The 15688-nt window shown below is 40.3% G+C and overlaps 1 protein-coding gene across 3 annotated transcripts in view; it reads left to right on the forward strand.

The window, feature by feature from the left end:
• Positions 1-879: 879 nt before the first annotated feature.
• TBC1D5 (TBC1 domain family member 5) overlaps positions 880-15688 on the forward strand; it is a 475979-nt gene continuing 461170 nt past the window's right edge. For all 3 annotated transcript variants that reach the window (XM_075827228.1, XM_075827227.1, XM_075827229.1), the window contains exon 1: positions 880-953. The gene's annotated coding sequence lies outside the window, so the exon portion shown is untranslated. The remainder of the gene's footprint in view (positions 954-15688) is intronic.

Below are 15688 nucleotides of genomic sequence, written 5' to 3' on the forward strand. Positions count from 1 at the left end.
GTATAAGACAGCACATAAGGATCTAACAGGATCCCTATGCGCTGAGTAAATGAATGGAGAGGAGTGCATGAGGCTGATTGGTCAGCGTCATACACTCCTCTGTACAACGCCCACTTGGTCTAAAGTAAAAAAACGCCCACTTGGGCATTAAGCAACTCATTAGAATAAATCTAAAATAGCTAATAAAGTGGTGAAAACAGGTTTTTTTTTAAATAAAAAGCATTACTGTCACCTACATTATAGCGCCGATCTCCTTATGTAGGAGATAGGGCACTTATAATGTGGTGACAGAGCCTCTTTAAAATAGGCTGGTCATTAAAGAGTTAGAATAAAAAAAATGCTGGCAATAGATCACTCTGTGTGTAATTAATCTATATAATATATGAGTTTCACTTTTTGAATTGAATTACTGAAATAAATGAACTTTTTGATGATATTCTAATTAATTGAGAAAGACCTGTATGTATATTATGTGGGTCTGTATATATATATATATATATATATATATATATATATATATATAGTATGTGCATTATGCCCTTCAAGTTTACACATTTGGTTCTGTACAGTGTTACCTATCTCTCGATATATTTATATTACACATTTACCATTTTTGTTTTATATGAGAATATAATAAATAAATAAATGTTCTCATATAAACAAACGGTGGGTGTAATATAAACAGACAGCTCGCTAGATATATACATAGGTAGATGTACATAATGTATGTAAATAGATGTAAGGAAACAAAAACAAAACCATAAACAGCCCGGTCCTATCTCTCAGCGGGTATTATACACTGTAGTCTTTACTTCCTGTATTCTACTCCGGAGCAGACCATGTAAAACGCCTGACCCTCTTCGGCCACTGTAGCCGCTCTTCCGCAAGGACTGTTGGGATTTGTAGTTTGATGCTGTTCCTAGTGTCTCCCTGTCATGGCTGCTTCCAGTTAGGTACTGTGCTTTTCCTCCTTTTTAATTACTTGTCTGTTGGTTTATAAAATGAACGATAAGATGGTGTTAGAATAATCAGTGCCGGTTAATGGGCATGGCTGGGAGCTGACTCTAGCGGCGTCCTGGGACTGAGTACACAGATGTCACTATGATACAGTGGGGTAGATGCTGGTGTCCTGGTAAAGTGTCAGGCAGGTGACCACTAGACTGTGTGCTCCTCCTGCCTGTCCTGTATCCGTGCACTTTATAATATCAAGGGCCGGCGGGCAGGCAGTGGGTTTACTTGAGGTGACATGGTCGTTTCCTCTTTAGTCATATGATCATGTACGTCTGACTCCAGCTGTATGTGCAGCGCCTACAGACACATGAACCTATACTGTCACCCCTATCAATGAGGGTCTTCTTTACAGCTGTCCCTGTGGTTGTCACTCAGTCACTATATATTTCTCTTCATCCTCACAAGCTTGTAGTTCAGCGGCTCTTGTTTTTAGGGGGGCAATAGTGCGGCACTATATGATAGCGACAAATATTAAAAAATAAGTCGTCTACTTTGACTGTATACAATAATTGTATGTGTGTGTGTATATATATATCTATATATATATATAACATTTCTATGGCTATGTTCATATCGTGTTTGGATCCGTGTAAACAAAATAATAAAAAAACACAAATGTATAATGAAATGATACCATACTTTTTATTGATAGAACTGTCAAGAAAGTTACCATATTCCTAGAAATATACTATAGTAGTAATAATAATAATGTTTATATAGCGCCAAAATATTTGGCAGCACTTTAGAATTTGGGAAGTAAGAAACGAGTTATCAAAACATATGAACAACAATGAGACAAATAGAGAACGGCCCCTGCCCATAAGAGCTTGCTATCTAGATGGAATGGTAGGAGGGACACGTAGGTACATGGCACTTATTTTGTCCAGGGTATCAGCCCCTTGTGTTGGCAATGGGAATCCGTCACCCATCTGGTATCTGAGCTGGCATGGATATATAGTGTAGGGTGATGCAGCAGGAGTTGAGGACAAGGTGGAGTGAAGATATGTGACTAGGCCGGGTTGTGTATGGGACATGGACTATAGTTTTATGACCCAGTTTTCCTTGGAGAAAGATGTTTTCAATGTTTATATTTGTATCCCCTTTTTTGCATTGGTAAGACTCTGTTCACGCTGCGTTTATGGTCTCCATTTGACGTATACGCCAGGTAAGCTCCCAACATGTGCATTTAATGGCGGCAGTGACAATGGCATTTCAACACCCATAGGCTATAATGGTATCCGTTTAACAAAGACATCATGAGACTTTTCATGATTTATCTATTAGGGCTCATCCACGTGTAGCGGAATTGCTGCGTATTTTCCATCCGGAATTGTGGATGGAAAATACGCGGCAGAATACAGTTGCAGCAAAGTGGGTGAGATTTAACAAATCTCATCCACACGCTACGTAAAAATTGACCTGCGCTGCATATTTTTTTGGGCCGTATCATGTAAATTCCTGCTGCGGAAAATGTACTGAAATGCTGCGTTTTTCAGAGGAGATGTCACCATCTCCCAGCATTGAGAAAAGCGCCGCAAAATCTGCACCATTTTCTGCAGTCAAAAATGCAGGAAATAATGCGTTTTTGCTGTAGCGGAAAGTCTGCTACGTTCAACGAAATTGCAGAAATTCTGTTACGTGTGGACAAGCCCTTAAACAGGTCACATATTAGAGCCTATGGGTGACTAATGTCCATAGACTATTTTGGGAAAGATTTAAGATACATCATGAAAAGCTCTTGATGGATCTGTTTAACGGATCCCTGTGATGGAGGCCATACAGTGGCATCAGTCGCCCATAGGGTACCATGTTAGAATAAATATGTTTTTTTTTGCTGGATGCCTCTCAATAGAATGGCATACCTTACCACGCTATTCTATCCAGCAAAAAAATGGTATACCTCCCGGCGGAGAACACACTTTTGGCCTCCATTAGTATGATTGAGGGTACGTTTGATGTGTCGAAAAAAACGCAACGTGGAAGGGGCCTAACTGTGAATGTGGTAAATATGCGTACAATATATGAAAAGTTTAACAGTATAATAGAATTTTTTCTTTGCTACTAGCATGTAAAGCAGAAGGGGTCAGTCAGTGCGCAGAGTGCTGTATAACGGGGACTGTCTGCACCTGAATGTTTTACATATTGCTTTGTAGCCATTATATATGTTATAAACAACATTATTATCTGTATTTGACTAATTTCACTCGTTGTTGAGGTGGATGTGATCGCTGAGCTGTTGACTTCCTCTTTATTGGTTTCTTCGTCTTTAGCGTTACAGTGTCGCCACAACTTCCTGCCTGCTGAGATGGTAGAAATGGTTTTAAGAGGGACACTAATCCTTTTCCACATACACATAGCCGTATTATAGATCCTGGTTGCAGGGATCCCTAAAACAGCACCCGTAGCCTGCTATGGGCTTATATTACGCCTCCAATTCTATACAGTGGCACAAAGAGTTTATCTTCTCACTGATTCATAGGTGGCATGTTCAATGGCAGGCCGTATCATAGAGGTATTCTTACCTAGAAACCATGCAGGAGCACATAGAGTACAGGGTTCATAGTATGGACCACAGTACAGAGTCCATACAAAGCTGAGTGCATGAGCGGAAAAGCAGGTCAAACACAATATATCAAAAGTGTTGAATCTCTTGTATGAACAGATATGTCAGGTGAATAATAGCGGGAGGTTTTCATGCACCCATCATCTAAACTGATGTGTGTGTGTATATATATATATATATATATATATATATATATATATATATATATATATATATATATACCTTTTGATGGCATTTTTTTTAGCTTAGTCTGTGTTTTTAATGTAACTTTATAATTAGTCTTTATTAAAAAATAGTTTTACTTTTGGAGATGCTGCTCTGTATTCTCCACACAGAGCAGCTGTATAGTTGGTTATACACTGAATCAGTCACTCCCGTGGACCTGGCGGGTTCAGTGTCGGCGGGTCCTGTGTGTCTCGGACATGCAGGATCCACCTGTAATCGATCACATCCAAGTTATGAACGCCACGGACACTGAACTCGTCAGGTCCGCGGGAATGACGGATTCAGTGTAAAATGAGAAATAAAGCACACAGTGTATCCGCCCTGGTCGCCGCAGGGAATTCCGGCTGAAAAACCGCACCAAATTGTGGTGCACTTTTTTGGGCCAGAATGTCCGCAGTGGAAATCATGCAATGAAAAAAAATTAAAATGGATATACTTACCATAGCGACGCATCCCTCTGACGTCCTCACGTCTGCAGCCCTGGGATGAAACGTCATCCCAGGAGGCCAGCCTGGATGAAGAAGCACTGAATTCTGGGTAAGTATAAGATGTTGTTTTGTTTTGTTTTTTTCCTGAGTTGAGATTTTTGCAGCGGAATCGCAGCTTTTCCGTTGCAAAAATTGCAATATCTGCGATTTGTTGCAGGTTTTACCTCCCCATTAAATTAAATGGGGAAAACACGCAACAAAGAAGAAGCGATTACGCAAATACAATTGACATGCTGCGGATTTAAAAACTGCACTACAGGTCAATTTTTTTGCGTTTTTTCCCGCTTATAATTTACAAGTTTGTGGATGAGATTTGTTTCAATCTCATGCACTCTGATGTTAATGTATTATGCTACGGATTTTCCGCAATAAAATCTGTTGCAGAAAATGAGCAATATTTACGCTACATGTGGACTTACCCTAAGGGTGTATTCACACACTGCGGTTTTGCAGTGCGGCCGAAAACCGCACTTAAGAAAAGGAATGTGTTTTTATTTGCGATTTGCTGCGGTTTTGCAGTTCGCTCAAAAACGCCTCAAATCACAGTTAAAACTCATGTGTTTTTTCAGTGCGGTTTTTGGTCACGTGGCAAAACCGAACCATGTGAATACACCCTAAACGGGTTTTATAAATTATTAACACTTATTACGTTTGCGCAGCATAGGTGATAAATGTTATATTGTTGGAGGGGTCTAACCACTGAGACCTAAAAAAACAAACCCTGTGTAGATTGAGCCTGCAGTCATACTTTTTTCTATCTGTCCCCTACTTCTTGCTTAACCTAACCGAATTTGTTGAATTCCGAGGTTCCATGTGCGGGTTTCGTTTTCACGGATCCCCATAGATTTGAGTCTATCGAGGGATCCGTGGAAACAGAACAAAATAGGACATGTTCTATTTTTCAAAAACCCCTAACATGGTCCGTTGAAACAACATGTGAGCCTTGAAATACGTGCGTGCGTGTGACGGCCGTTGTTTTAACGGCTGTCACAGGGATGTAATCTACGTTCGTCTGAATTCGGCCTTAGACAGATAGAAGGGATGACTGCAGGATCAGACTACACACGGTTTGTATGTAGCCTGTTACCATGGAGATGCATTGGAGCTGTCGAAACAGAATGGTTGGAAATTAACACCTATTGGAAAGTTGCTTCATTAGGGTATGTTCACACGAGCTATTTTCAGCCGTTTTTCGGGCCATAAAACGTCATAGTAGCCGCAAAGTAATGAGATTTATAAAACGTAGCGATAACATTCATAAATTTACATGCGGTGCGGATTTGAAAAACTGCACCACAATATGATGCGGTTTTTCGGGCGGAATGTGCTGCGGGTTCTATGTTGGATACGCTTCGTGGTTTTATGCAACGTAATTTTCCCTGCAGCACCTCCACAGGAGAAATTAAGCATTACTTAGTGCCCATTTAAATCAATGGATAGTCTGTGTAATGCAGGACAGGACAAGTCCTCCAGAGTGAGAGATGTTCTTGTAACCGATCTCTACTCTGGTCAAGAGATGAGGATCCTGAACAGACGACCTCTCCCTATTAACTCAGAATTTCATAATAGCCTGTATGAAAATGGTTTCTAAACCAAGATACCCCGATATCCCCTTTAAGCGCTGATTTCAAGACATCAGCTTGAGGTTGTTGCTTATAGAGGATTTCTAGGAGATTGTGGGGTATAAATCACTGATAAGTTAGGCTGGGTTCACATGAGCATGTTACGTCCGTAAAGGACGGAGCGTATTTCGGCCGCAAGTCCCGGACCGAACACACTGCAGGGAGCCGGGCTCCTAACATCATAGTTATGTACGATGCTAGGAGTCCCTGCCTCGCTGCAGGACAACTGTCCCGTACTGTAATGTTTTCAGTATGGGACAGTAGTTCCACGGAGAGGCAGGGACTCCTAGCGTCGTACATAACTATGATGCTAGGAGCCCGGCTCCCTGCAGTGTGTTCGGTCCGGGACTTGCAGCCGAAATACGTTCCGTCCATTACGGACGTAACATGCTCGTGTGAACTCAGCCTAAGAGTACCAGGCCCGTAAGTAGGGTCTTCATTGTGATGATTGGCGGGGCTCACGAAGATCTTTCCCCCTGCCGATCAAACATTGCTGACCTATAATAAGGATACTTTATCAGTGTTTGCTGCTTTTTGGTTATGATCTATATACACACATGTATAGATTTAAAGTCCAATGTCCAAAATTCACTGACCTGTACTTATATTCTCCCTGGGCTCCCGTTTTGGTTTATTTCCCCTCTTCTGTTCTATTCATGAGCTGTGTGGCTTTTTTTTTCCTTTGAGAGATATTTGAGGTGGGATTTACAAGCAGCCTCTGTTTTTGTCTTCATGTGCCACAGACATCACTGTTTTAGAGGCTTCACATGTGATACAGTTGTCTCCCTCCGCTTTGCTGATTGCCTAATTTTTTGTGATTCTTTACCTGCCGGATGAGGGAAGCGAGTGATTCCTGAGAAGTTTTTCACCTGATGTTTTTGAATTTTCAATGCGGTTTTGGAAATGAGTGTTCTTCCGGATTCAGTAATTGCAAGTGATTATAATTACTGATTATACTGATTATGAGTGATTTGTTTTTGGAATGATGATATCTTTTAAGGTGTTTTATAGTTTTGGTATTTCATTGACTTTTTTTTTTTTTTTTACTTCCTGGGGGTGAATCTACAAGCAGTATGCACTTGACATGGATTTTATTTTTTATATGCCTGCTCACACACGACAAGTAGCTGTGATTTAATAGGGAGCTGATCATGGTATCAGACCACTACAACTATTGTTGTTCCACATCTGTAAGGCTGGGGCTCTATAACCATTTCTAAAAGCTATAAGACTGTCAATGGGATACTGTTCGTCTTCTCATGTGACACCATGTGAGCTTTGACTGTTCTTTTTCCAATCACCAGCTCAAAACAAAAATTCCGAGCTGGAACATGTGATTTTACAATGTTAAAATACTGTGGCTGCCTGTAAGGAAATCCTGATGATTTCAATTTGTATTTAGTAGCGTTTTGTTTTAATTTTTTTTTTGCTTTACATCTCAAACAGTTTCTAAGTCATCTCAAGTCATATGTGTGTATGTATGTACAGTTTGTGTGTGTGTGTATATGTGTATATATATATATATATATTTATACATATACAGTGAAGGAAATAAGTATTTGATCCCTTGCTGATTTTCTAAGTTTGCCCACTGTCAAAGATATGAACAGTCTAGAATTTTTAGGCTAGGTTAATTTTACCAGTGAGAGAGAGATTATATATATATATATATATATATATATATATATATATAAAGAAAATCACTTAGTCAAAATTATATCTATTTATTTGCATTGTGCACAGAGAAATAAGTATTTGATCCCTTTGGCAAACAAGACTTAATACTTGGTGGCAAAACCCTTGATGGCAAGCACGTTTTGTGTAGTTGATGATGAGGTTTGCACACATGTTAGATGGAATTTTGGCCCACTCCTCTTTGCAGATCATCTGTAAATCATTAAGATTTCGAGGCTGTCGCTTGGCAACTTGGATCTTCAGCTCCCTCCATAAGTTTTCGATGGGATTAAGGTCTGGAGACTGGCTAGGCCACTCCATGACCTTAATGTGATTCTTTTTGAGCCACTCCTTTGTTGCCTTGGCTGTATGTTTCGGGTCATTGTCGTGCTGGAAGACCCAGCCACGAGCCATTTTTAATGTCCTGGTGGAGGGAAGGAGGTTGTCACTCAGGATTTGACGGTACATGGCTCCATCCATTCTCCCATTGATGCGGTGAAGTAGTCCTGTGCCCTTAGCAGAGAAACACCCCCAAAACATAATGTTTCCACCTCCATGCTTGACAGTGGGGACGGTGTTCTTTGGGTCATAGGCAGCATTTCTCTTCCTCCAAATATGGCGAGTTGAGTTAATGCCAAAGAGGTCAATTTTAGTCTCATCTGACCACAGCACCTTCTCCCAATCACTCTGAGAATCATCCAGATGTTCATTTGCAAACTTCAGACGGGCCTGTACATGTGCCTTCTTGAGCAGGGGGACCTTGCGGGCACTGCAGAATTTTAATCCATTACGGCGTAATGTGTTACCAATTGTTTTCTTGGTGACTGTGGTCCCAGCTGCCTTGAGATCATTAACAAGTTCCCCCCGTGTAGTTTTCGGCTGAGCTCTCACCTTCCTCAGGATCAAGGATACCCCACGAGGTGAGATTTTGCATGGAGCCCCAGATCGTTGTCGATTGACAGTCATTTTGTATGTCTTCCATTTTCTTACTATTGCACCAACAGTTGTCTCCTTCTCACCCAGCGTCTTACTTATGGTTTTGTAGCCCATTCCAGCCTTGTGCAGGTCTATGATCTTGTCCCTGACATCCTTAGAAAGCTCTTTGGTCTTGCCCATGTTGTAGAGGTTAGAGTCAGACTGATTAATTGAGTCTGTGGACAGGAGTCTTTTATACAGGTGACCATATAAGACAGCTGTTTTTAATGCAGGCACCAAGTTGATTTGGAGCGTGTAACTGGTCTGGAGGAGGCTGAACTCTTAATGGTTGGTAGGGGATCAAATACTTATTTCTCTGTGCACAATGCAAATGAATATATAAAATTTTGACTAAGTGATTTCCTTTTTTTTTTTTTCATATAATCTATCTCTCACTAGTAAAATTAACCTAGCCTAAAAATTCTAGACTGTTCATGTCTTTGACAGTGGGCAAACTTACAAAATCCGCAAGGGATCAAATACTTATTTCCTTCACTGTGTGTGTATATATATATATATATATATATATATATATATAGTGTGTGTATATGCAGTACTAGTCACACCTTTCCATGGTTTTTCTTGTTTTTTTGTTTATTTTCTACATTCTTGAACCGTATTGAAGACTTGTTAATGATGAAGAAACATAAATGGAATTAAGTAGTAAACAAAAAAGTGTTAAACCAGAATATTTTTTATATTTGAGAGTCTTCAAAGTAGCTCCCTTTTGCTTTGACATCTTTGCGCACACTTTGCATTCTCTCAATCTATTTCATGAGTTAGTCACCTGGAATGGTTTAGCAACTGTCTTGATGGAGTTTCCAGAGGTGCTGAGCACTTGTTGGCTTCTGTTTCTTCACCATGTGGTCCAACTCATCCCAAACCATCTCGATTGGGTTTAGGTTGGGTAATTGTGGAGGCTATGTCATATGACGCAGCACTCCATCACTCTCCTTCTTAATCTAATAGGTCTTACATAGCCTGGAGGTGTGTTTGGGGTAATTGTCCTGTTAAAAAGTAAATGATGGTCCCACTAAGCGCAAACCAGATGGCATGTCGTTGCAGAATTCTGTGATAGCCATGCTGGTGAAGTGTTCCTTGAATTTTGAATAAATCACCAACAGTGCCACCAGTAAAGTACCATCACACCTCCTCCACCATGCTTCATGATGGTAACCACACCTGTAGAAACCATCCTCTGACCTAATCTGCATCTCACAAAGACATCTCAAATTTTGACTCTTCAGACCAAAGTATAGATTTTCACTGGTCTAATGTCCATTCCTTGTGTTTCTTGGCCCAAGCAATTTTCTTCTTCTTCTTGTTGTTCCTCAGAAGTGGCGTCTTTGCAGCAATTTGACCATAAAGCCCTAAGGCTGGGTTCACACGACCTTTTTTCAGACGTAAACGAGGCGTAATATGCCTCGTTTTACGTCTGAAAATACGGCTACAATAAGTCCGCAAACATCTGCCCATTCATTTGAATGGGTTTGCCGACGTACTGTGCCGACGACCTGTCATTTACGCGTCGTCGTTTGACAGCTGTCAAACGACGACGCATGAATTGACTGCCTCGGCAAAGAAGTGCAGGGCACTTCTTTGCAACGTAATTTGAGCCGTTCTTCATTGAAGTCAATGAAGAGCAGCTCAAGATTACGAGCGTCAAAGACGCCTCACATAATGCGAGGAGGAGCTTTTACGTCTGAAACGAGGCAGCTGTTTTCTCCTGAAAACAGTCTGTCTTTTCAGACGTAAAGGCCACTTCTCGTGTGTACATACCCTAAATCTCGCAGTCTCCTCTGAACAGTTGATGTTGAGATGTGTCTGGTTCTTGATCTCTGTGAAGCATTTATATGGGCTCTGATATGAGGTACTGTTAATTTGTTATTTCTGAGGCTGGTAACTCTAATGAACTTCTCTTCAGCAGAGGTCACTCTTGGTCTTCCTTTCCTTGGGCAGTTCTTGTGAGGGACAGTTTTATCATAGCGTTTGATAGTTTTCTTGACTGCACTTGGGAATACCTTCAAAGTTCTTGAAATTTTCCGGATTAACTGACTTTCCTGTTTTAAAGTAATGATGGCTGTCGTTTCTCTTTACTTAGTTGAGTGGTTCTTGCCATAATGTGGATTAGAACAGTAGTTGAATAGGGCTAAACACTGTATGGAAGTGTGTACCAATCCTACCTCTGCACAGCAGAACTGATCATCTCAAACACATTATGAAGTCAAGAAATTCAACAAAATAAGGCTACATTCACACGAGTGTATCAGATTCACGCGTGTGAAAAACGCGTGTGAATCTGGTCCGTGTGTGTAGCGTTATGCATCGGTGCGCTGTGCGAGTGGCATGCTTTTATTTATTTATTTATTTTTTTCAATCAAATTGATGCACCGCACAAGGTTGTGCATCCATGTGCGGTGCGTGGTTTTCACTCACCCATTGACTTGAATATGCGTGAAAATGCACCAATATAGCACATGCAGTGAGTTTCACATGCAGTTTTACTCAAGCATGTGTGAATGGCCCTATTGAAATCAATGTATCCGTGTGCAGCGCGTGTTTTCCACGCGCAGCACACAGACGTTATTCACATTCGTGTGAATGGGCCCTAACTCTTGACAATGCATACCTGTTAATTGAAAACCATTCCAGCATTTTTTTCTTTTAATGTTGATGATTCCGGCTAACCGTTAATGAAAACCCAAAATTTAGCAAACTCGCCTGACCTAAACCCCAGAGAGTATCTATGGGGTACTGTCAAGAGGAAGATGAGACACCAGACCCAACAATGCAAACGAGCTGAAGGCCGCTATCAAAGCAACCTGGGCTTCCATAACACCTCAGCAGTGCCACAGGCTGATCGCCTCCATGCCACGCCGCATTGATGCAGTAATTCATGCAAAAGGAGCCCCGACCAAGTATTGAGGGCATATACTGGACATACTTTTCAGTAGGCCAACATTTCGGTATTAAAAATAAGTTTTGAGATTGGGCTTATATAATATTCTAATTTTCTGAGACACAAAATTTTGGGTTGTCATTAACTGTTACCCATAATCATCAACATTAAAAAAAAAAATGCTGGAAATAGATCAACTCTCTGTGTAATGAATCTATATAATATGAGTTTCACTTTTTGAATTGAATTATTCAAATAAATAAACTTTTTTAAGATATTCTAATTCATTGAGAAGGACTAGTATAGTGCTGCCATTCCCACCGTCATTTGTTTTTGTTTACCAAAATCAAGACCAAACTTCAGTTTTGCAAATATGGCATTTTTGTTGATTTAGAAACTCTCCTAATGCAATATACATGATGTAGATACAATTCTGCTTTCTGCATCAATTTGTTGACTTGATGCTATTGATGAGTGTAAATTACTCTGTATTCATACTTTATTACCTATTGATTTTATAAAGCTTTATTCTTTAATAAAATGAAGTCTTCTCTTAAATGATATTGTCTTCTAAGTGTCTTCCAGATTTCTTTTCTCATTATCTTTTTGCAATAATGCAAATATTGAACGTTTGAAATCTTAAAATGTTGATTTTTTTTTTCTTTTGAATACTTAGGCGTGTCTTTCTTTTAATTATCAATGAAAAATTTTAATTACTAAAATGTAATTATGTGCCATAGTAACTTTATCATAGAGAAATACAATTTAACTAAATTTTTCCATCATTTCAAATATATTCTGTATTTCATTGGGAATTATGTTTTTACGACCCTCACTAAATATTACATAAAAGTCTAATTGGTGGGGGGTCAGACTCCAACGAATCCTGAGAATGTTGTCTGCTCTCAATTCCTGATGAAGCGACCATGCATGGTTACCCTACGTTAAATGGGTTTTCTGATTTTATGTTAATAGCACTGCATGAAAAAAAGTTATGCAACTTTCTAATATACTTTGTTGCAGTCATTCACCATTTTCAAGATCTTTATTTTCTTTGAGTGAATGAGAACATTCTTGTTTAGAAACCTATGCAGACCCAGTCCTGCTCTTACCTGAGTAGTGGATGTCACTGTATCCAGTCTAGGCAATGCTCTGTGAGTTAAGGTCCTATTTACACTGGCAAATATGTGCTGAGAAAACAAGCGTCGTCGATTTTGCTCTCTTCACCATGCTTGCTTATGTATGGGGACAAGTGCTCATTACTATGGTCGTTGATCCCCATATATTTCCATCATGTCGGCAGCACATCTCCGTGTTTACACAGGACGATGCGCTGCCGACAACGATAATATTTATTGCTGTATAAACTATACGATCAGCTGATGTTGAATAGCATTAGCTTGATCATCGGGCATTGACAGATAAAGCCGTTTTTATTTGTATATATGAACACTCGTTTGTCCAATCATTGGCCCGTGTAAAAGGGCCTTTAAAGAGGCTCTGTCACCACATTATAAGTGGCCTATCTTGTACATGATGTGATCGGCGCTGTAATGTAGATTACAGCAGTGTTTTTTATTGAGAAAAACGATCATTTTTGATGGAGTTATGACCTATATTAGCTTTATGATAATGAGTTTCTCAATGGACAACTGGGCGTGTTTTACTATATGACCAAGTGGGTATTGTACAGAGGAGTGTATGACGCTGACCAATCCGCGTCATACACTTCTCTCCATTCATTTACACTGCAGATTGCGATATAGCTATATCACTATGTGCAGCCACATAAACACACTATAACGCTACTCATGTGTCATGACAATGAATATACATTACCTCCAGCCAGGACGTGATGTGTATTCATTCTCCTGACCACTTCTGTAGCGTCTCTGTGAGTTACAACATAGCAGGCGTAGTCTCGCGAGATTATGCTGTAAGCTGTCATTCACCTGCCTGCTGTAATGGCGGGGACCAAAATTCACACCGATCCCCACCATTGACCCCTTAAATGCAGCGGTCAACAGCGATCGCTGCGTTTAAGGTGTTTGCAGCTCATCGTCACCCCGCCAACTAAACTGCCAGGATGCCGGTGGCTGCAATGGCAACCGGAGGCCTAATACTGGCCTCCTGGTTTGCCTAGTATGAGGTCGGGTCCTAAAAAGCTTTCATAGCCGACGGCATCAGCGGTGGTTGTCAGCTGTGTGTTACAGCTGACAACATCCTGTAATAGCAGGGACCGGAGCTAGCTTCAGTCCCTGCCTTTAACCCCTGCGATTGCTGCATCTTAGAGGTTGGTAGCAGATCGTCAGCAAGGCAGCGCTGCTGCTATGGCAACAGGATGCCTAACAATGGCCTACTGCTCTGCCATTACGGAAGCAGATTAGGCCCCAACCCGAGGCGCTGTCAGTGAATGACTGACAGATCTAATACATTGCACTACATAGGTAGTGCAATGTATTAGAAAATAAATCAGACGCTTGAGCCTTCAAGTCCCCTAGTGGGATTAAAACAAAGTATAAAAAATATAATAAAACTTTCAAGTAATAAAATAAAATACAATCGCCCTTTTCCGCTTACCAAGTCCTTTATTGAAAAAAATAAAATAAACCATACATATTTGGTATCGCTGCAACTGTAACGGCCTGAACTATAAAAATATATGTTTATTCTACGTGGTGAACAGCATAAAAAAAATTAATTTTAAAAACAATGCCAGAATGTTTTTTGGTCACTTTGACCTACAAATATTGGAATAAAAAGTGCCCAAAAAGTCGCGTGTACCCCAGAATGGTACCAATAATAACTACAGCTCGTCCCGCAAAAAACCAGCCCTCCTACCATTACGTCTATGAAAAAATAAAATGAGTTAAGGCTACCATAAGTTTAGAAAGAAGAAATATGCAGTTGTTCAGGGCAGGCCTGAGCGGAACATTTCTAGTGTTTCAAGAGGCGATTTATCAAGGCCCTAAAATTAGGGAACCGAAAAGGGGAGGGCCCGAACATACTTATGTACGATGCTAGGAGTCCATGATTACAGTACGGGACAGTTGTCCTGCAGCGAGGCAGGGACTCCTAGCGTCGTACATAACTATGATGCTAGGAGCCCGGCTCCCTGCAGTGTGTTCGGTCCAGGATTAGCGGCCGAAATACGTTCTGTCCATTACGGACGTAATGTGCCCGTGTGAATCCAGCCTTACACATAATCTAATCAAAATTTGATCTATTTTAGGGTTAAATTGCTTGTCAGAGGGACACAGGAGCTGCTGTCATCCGAGCCATCAGTCCAGCTAACTGACCACTTCGGCTTACAGCGGTGTTATGCAGCTTCTATGTATAGTGATTATATAGAAGATGCAGCACTAAAACTAAATACAATTTTTAATAAAATTTAGATTTACATTTTTTTTTAATTATGCCCAAGTACAAACATTACATTAAAGCCATCAAAGGCTTTTATAATCTATGGTTTCCGTTTGTGTCAGTCAGGGCTCCGTTCCGACGGCTTACTACAGCTTGGTCTCCCCCTGGATATCTCATCTGGTGGCTTAAAACTCCTTCCAGTTTTCCAATTGTAGAAGTTTATGGGATATTTTGGAAACCAGTTACATGGAGATCGCATTTCTTACATCCATTCGTTGGGTTGCAAAAAAAATCAAGAAGTTTTTGTCTTCTTCTTTTACTCTATATCATGTAATATTGTATTCAGCGCTTCTGTGCGAAACAATCTTGTCCGTATATCGCTCTGGTAGAAATCTGTGCAAACAAATGTTGATCGTAAAAACCGTTTATTAATTAAGAATAGTTTTGTGACATTTAGAAATAAATCCATTGTAGAGAGTATTAGTTACTCTGGAGGATAAATCCGACTCTGAGTGCTGAGACATTGACAGATCGCCTCTACTAGCCTCATTTCATTTGCACAGCAAGGCATCCTGCCCAAAGTTTGGATGCTCAGCCAAAACAAATATAAAGCCTATAGCTAAGAAAGTGTCTTTATTTCAAATTTTTATTTCATTCCCTAGAGGCATGTGATACTTGTTAACTAAAAGTTAACCACGTGTTACATGTTAATTTTGTCCTTATCCGGTTTTCTCCTTACATCTGAATGCGTGCCAGGTTGCACAGATTGTATGTCAAATTAAATGCAAAAAAAAACGGGCTCAGTCTGCTATCATGTGTGCTGCCGAAATACTCCATAAGACTTTCCGTAGACCAACTGCAGACTCGA

Source organism: Rhinoderma darwinii, chromosome 5, assembly GCF_050947455.1.
Source record: "Rhinoderma darwinii isolate aRhiDar2 chromosome 5, aRhiDar2.hap1, whole genome shotgun sequence".
Classification (NCBI taxonomy): Eukaryota; Metazoa; Chordata; class Amphibia; order Anura; family Rhinodermatidae; genus Rhinoderma; species Rhinoderma darwinii.